Source organism: Sinocyclocheilus rhinocerous, unplaced genomic scaffold (genome assembly GCF_001515625.1).
Source record: "Sinocyclocheilus rhinocerous isolate Xijiao unplaced genomic scaffold, SAMN03320098_v1.1 scaffold969, whole genome shotgun sequence".
Classification (NCBI taxonomy): domain Eukaryota; kingdom Metazoa; phylum Chordata; class Actinopteri; order Cypriniformes; family Cyprinidae; genus Sinocyclocheilus; species Sinocyclocheilus rhinocerous.
Window position 1 is genome coordinate 306,095 of NW_015664218.1, and position 5,600 is coordinate 311,694.

Below are 5,600 nucleotides of genomic sequence, written 5' to 3' on the forward strand. Positions count from 1 at the left end.
TAGGTTTTGGCTTTGTTTGCGTGTGCAGACCGATCGGTGTATGACATCAAAATACCTCGAGAGCATATTGAAAGCATAAGGAACCGTCTGTATGGTATTTTGATGTCATACACCGATCGGTCTGCACACACAAACAAAGCCAAAACCTAGATATTTTAGGCAATATAGAAATCCTGGCCAGGACGCGTCCTGGGAAAATGGCACGTATGGTCACCCTATTCTACTAGATCTCTGAAATAAGGACGATGAAAGATTACGTTTGTCAGTAAAGCAGATGAACAAATAATAATTTAATACCTGCTTTATTTCTTGTGTTGGTTTCATTTATAATATAAATATAGCTACACAACGTGCATTCTGCAAACATTTTCCTGGCTGACCTGTATAACCTGTTTGTCTTGACTGACAGGAGAGTGCGTTTTGTGTATTTACGTCCTTGCTTTGCATGTATGTGAATGAATGTCATGCAAAAATAAAACAAAGTGATTTTGATCACCTTTAGATATCAACGAAAGGCTCAAGCAGCACACTACACACTTGCCCTTGTCCACAACACATGTGACCGAGCCATAGCTACGGATGGTCCATCTCTGGCGAGGGGTTATGATCCTATCTACCCCTCCCCCCGGCTCACCCAGCCTCTGTTCCGCCCATTCATTTCCTGTGCTTCCCCTATAGATGACAGAGGCCTTTCCATCCACTGCGAGAGGTTAATTCACTCACAGACGGCATTATTTCTTTCCAGCCCCTTCCACAATATAAAAATTCAGAGTGGACAGGTCCATCTCTCATCCGTCTGAGATTTGATTGGAATGCTATTGCCTCCTGTCCCGAGGAACCCCTGCGCTGGCTTGGCTGCACTTTATGACACTAAATAGCCAGGCTACAATTTTTCCATCTATTCAAAAAATTCTCTTAATAACTCATTCTTCTGGACGAGAGCCCTCACTCTCCGCTCTCTGCCGAGGACAGGCTCGTCCCATTTACGTCCACAGGTCACCAGAACGGAGACCTGGACATGTCCAGAATCCAACGGGTTAATTCATCTCTGAATTTACTGCCCTTTCTCTGCCGCCCATTTGCCAAATCATAGTACCGTGGAGAGGCCCGCGCAATATTTACTGCCCGCTAATAGTATTCAGCAATGCACAGAACCATTCACATGCATGCCACCCATCTAACTTTAAAAGTGATCTCATTTATCAACAATGACGGATTTGTGTAATGACTTTTACTTTTTGCAGCCCTTCACACCAGATCCTTCTAAATAATAAAATGGCTATTTATTGATTATTCAGAAAGGTACATATTCCCATAATGGGCTCAGACCAGATCAAATAACCAGTAATAAATAAAACATTGCATGCGGAAGGAAATGCGGTGGCTTTTCAAAGACTGAAATCTGGATCCAATGAGGCCTGTAGCTCAGCAAATCAGTAGGATCTTCTGAGAAAGCTGAATGGTTGAGTGATTCTGTGCATAGATCTGATTAATTCAGATGACCTAACAACTGCTGGGATCATGGATGAGTCTGCAACAAATGTGAGGAGTAGGACATGATTTATTATTAAGGATAACACCAATGTTTTAAAGGAATAGTTCACCTATAAATGGAAGTCAAGTCAAATTTCTTTGTGTAGCACTTTTCACAATACAAATTGTTTCAAAGCAGCTTTATAAAAAATCATGTTAATTTTTTATGATAACTTTAATAAATTATAGTACCATTTAGCAGATTAGAGCTGGGCAATAATACAGTTTAAATTGTATGACATATACAAGCAATCATGCAGTTGAGATTTGCTGCATATATAGCTTATAATGTGAATGCGCAATATGTGTGCGGATAAACTTAATAAACTTGTATACTTATATATCCAAATACAAGAAGCTTTTTAAAAATGTCTCTCTAATGTCGCTCTAGTCTGCTGAATGTGGCTAAAAGGCATGAAATATTAAGATATTGTAAACATTAACATCATGATTTTCTGGCTTAGAACAAAACAAGTGTGAGTAAATAATGACAGACACCAAGTTCAATCCTCAGGGGATGTAATAAAACATTAATATATATATATATATATATATATAAGTCAGAAAAAGACCAAATTAAATGTAGTATCTATATAGTTTGTTTCTCCACAATACAGAAGATTTGGAGCGTACGGTCAGAGCAGCGGCTCCTCTCCTCGTCTCTAATTCACTTTCCCACATGAAGAGTGAAATCACCTCATACATCTCTGGCCATTCTTACTGTGCCACCTTCAAAATTGAAAATACCAAAGGAGAAATTACACTGGCACCCCTTTTATGAAATAATCCTCAAATTTATTTGTTATATAACGCTTCTTTTCTCAACAACTGGGGAGAAAGGTTCTTTGCAGAGAGAACCCTTTAATGTTGCCCAATCTCATATTAAATTGGAGGTTTCTTAATAAGCCATTTTGGCTGTGTTATCCAGGGCTAAAGGGCCGTCTCTGTTGTTCTCTTCCTGTGGTTGTCTGAATCCTGCTGCATGACTTGGGAAACAGATGGTATCGGCCCAATATTACTTCTCAAAGTGCTCATATCCTCTCTCATGTTGTTTTCTTTGATCTACTGGGCTACTGCTCTCACTTTTTTTTTTTGCGAGCCTGTCTCTCTCCCTGTCCTTCTCTTTAATTTTTAACTATTTGAGGTCAGCGCTCACTCAAACAGGAAAGCTTGGCCGTGTTGATATAGCTCTTCTAAGATGGACTGTATTGACTTAATGTACATTTTATGTCTTTTTGATCAAAAGAGGAAATGACAGCATATCCTGGACAACAATGAAACACTTTTTTTTCCTGAGATGTCTAGATTGACATTTTTCCTGGTGCAATACAGACTATTATGATTTTTTTTTTTGATTTATTTATTTATTATTATTTTTTTATTATTATTATAAGTGCAGTAATTTTATTGTAAAAAAATTAATAAATAAATTAAAAAACACCGGCAGTGCCTTCATTGCTGATCAGTCTCCATCAGTGCTTGAACATATTGAGGATCTTAAACCACTAACCACTAATCTAGTCGCCAAACCACCAGTGAGTTTTCTGAAAGATGGGCTGTGTTGTTGTAGTCTCTTGGCACTAAGGGACTCGTGGACATGGATTCATTCACCAGAACACAACGCAATAACATTCTCTCTGCATAGAAACCTGTCATATGTCATACAAACCTCTGGAGCTCTGCTGATAACTCCCGTCCTTTCTTTAAGACTTTAAAATGGAACTTAACAAATACTCAACATCAACTGCTCCCTGTTCAGCTGCAGCATAAAACACTAAATGAAATCCAGCTTGCAGCTTCTGGCGTTCTGTGGACTGTTTCTTGAGAACAACCAGGAGGGGGAAGCAGACTTCTGCTGAATGCTCAATGGTGGAAAAATAAAGAGCAATTAAAGATTAAATTTGAGATGATGGCAGCCAGGGGAATAATGTTCAGAGCAAAATTCTTTTAACATTATTGAATAATATCACATGTAGACATTCCTTTTACCAATGACTTACATACTTTAATGTGATTTAAATTAAAATGACCCCAAAAAGATTTTAAAAGTTAAAAGTAAAAATTGTATACAGTATATTATGTATACTTCACATAATTTCTGTTAAATTGTAATTATACTGTACTCCGTCTAATGACCTACATTACAAATGTGTATAATCAGTGACCCTTTGCTGTCATTTTTTAGTTATCAAATTAATATATATATATATATAGTTGTCTCAAATGGCATAGATACACAAGCTGTATCCAAATAAATATAATATAATATTTAATAAAATGATAGTTATTAATCTTTTTTTTTTTTTTTTTTTCCTATTTGCAAAAGTCACATTGCTAGAATTTTTGATTGTGGTGCTATGCAGATTGTGTTTTGGGGAGTTGCTAACTGCTAACTAGGATTTATTTATTTATGTTGCTTACAAATGTAATATAACACCAGCTGCACAATATCATTCATATCTGTACCACAAACAATGTGGGATGACTTTGACCTCTAAGGTTAATACTTGAGAAATAGCCTGCCTAAGCGAACACCTCTAAATATGTTGTGTGTGTGTTACTTACTCTTGTAAAAACACAATAGTAAGTATCACAATGTTTTTACACATGCTTATTGTAAAATCAAAATATAATATACTTATCCATAGCCCAAGGATTATCCGCACAATGACACATTGTTAAACTGTTCAAAGTGGCAATGGAAGTTTGTTTAATTTTGCCCCGAGCCATCTCTGTGTTCATGGTGACTAGAACGGTTTGAAACCCAGAGGCACGGTGGGGCCTCTGGGTTTGAAGAATACTGATTTCATGAAAGACACACTGGATGTCTCTCCTTCATAAACTTAGCACAATGAATCGTGTGGTGAGGAAGGAGAAGGGGGAAAAAAAGAAAATTAAATTAAAGAGCTCACTGTCAGCACAAAACATGCATATGATGTTTTATGACTTGCCGAAAGAGTTCAGCACCTGAGGTTTACTGGAGTTAGAGCTGCGCTTCAATCACCAGCTTTAGCAGGTTTGTCTTGGCACAGACAGGTAGAGACACGGAGAAATAAAGACATGAAAACAGAAAAAGAAGAAGGAAAGGCACACCAGGGAGGTTCAGGAACACATAGGCTCTAATCCAAATCCTAGTGGGCTTCCATGCTCTATACTGTCTAAATAGGCAGCTACCTTTAAAGGAATTTATATAGATACTTTTTGAGGCAGTCTATTGACTTTTGACTTGTGCAACCCACATTATATTTATAAAAAAAACAAACAAACACTGTTGTTATATATTTGTGATACATTTTGGGGGAAATGGTGTAGGATTTACAACGCAGAAATTGCTAGCAAATTTCACAAATAATTACAAAGACACAGCAAATAACAAACTGAATTAATTGTGGATTTTTTAAAAGTAGAAAGACTGAAATAGCATTTCCTTGTAAAATGTACTCCAAAACTATTTATTATATTTATTTATTTTGTTAATACACGTTTTATTTACAACTTCGAAAAATCAGCACACCCAAATATTGGGTAAAATTGTTAAGTTTTTGGTACTGCATTAACCTTAAGTAGCTATGTACAGTTTAACCAACATTTCACAAATTGTGTGCCATGATGCCTTGAAATGCCTATGTAGTTTTTGGAACAGAGCCATTGTGTGTATCACCTGTGTTTGTGTATAATCACACAGTTCTCAGAGTTCTGTTTGTGGTTTCATATGAGCTCATAATTACACTGTTTACTTTCCTGAGGTCTGATAAACTGTCCCACAAACTGCACAAAAAAGTGACTCAACTCTTTATAAGACCTAATCTTTGGGGAGTTGCTAACTGTAATGATGTTTAATTTAGCAAAACAGATCCATAAATCAGTATCAGATTTCAGATCAGAATACATTTAGATGTAGTGTAATTTCACATTTATATTGTTCTTTATTTAGTGCTTTTGTGATATCTTCTTATTTTCCAGTACTGGGGAAATATAGCATAAATACATTTTTTTTATTCCTTATTACTAAATACCAAGCTCAGTCATGTCATTTTTGTGGTTAATGTATTTTTCTCTTGTTTTGT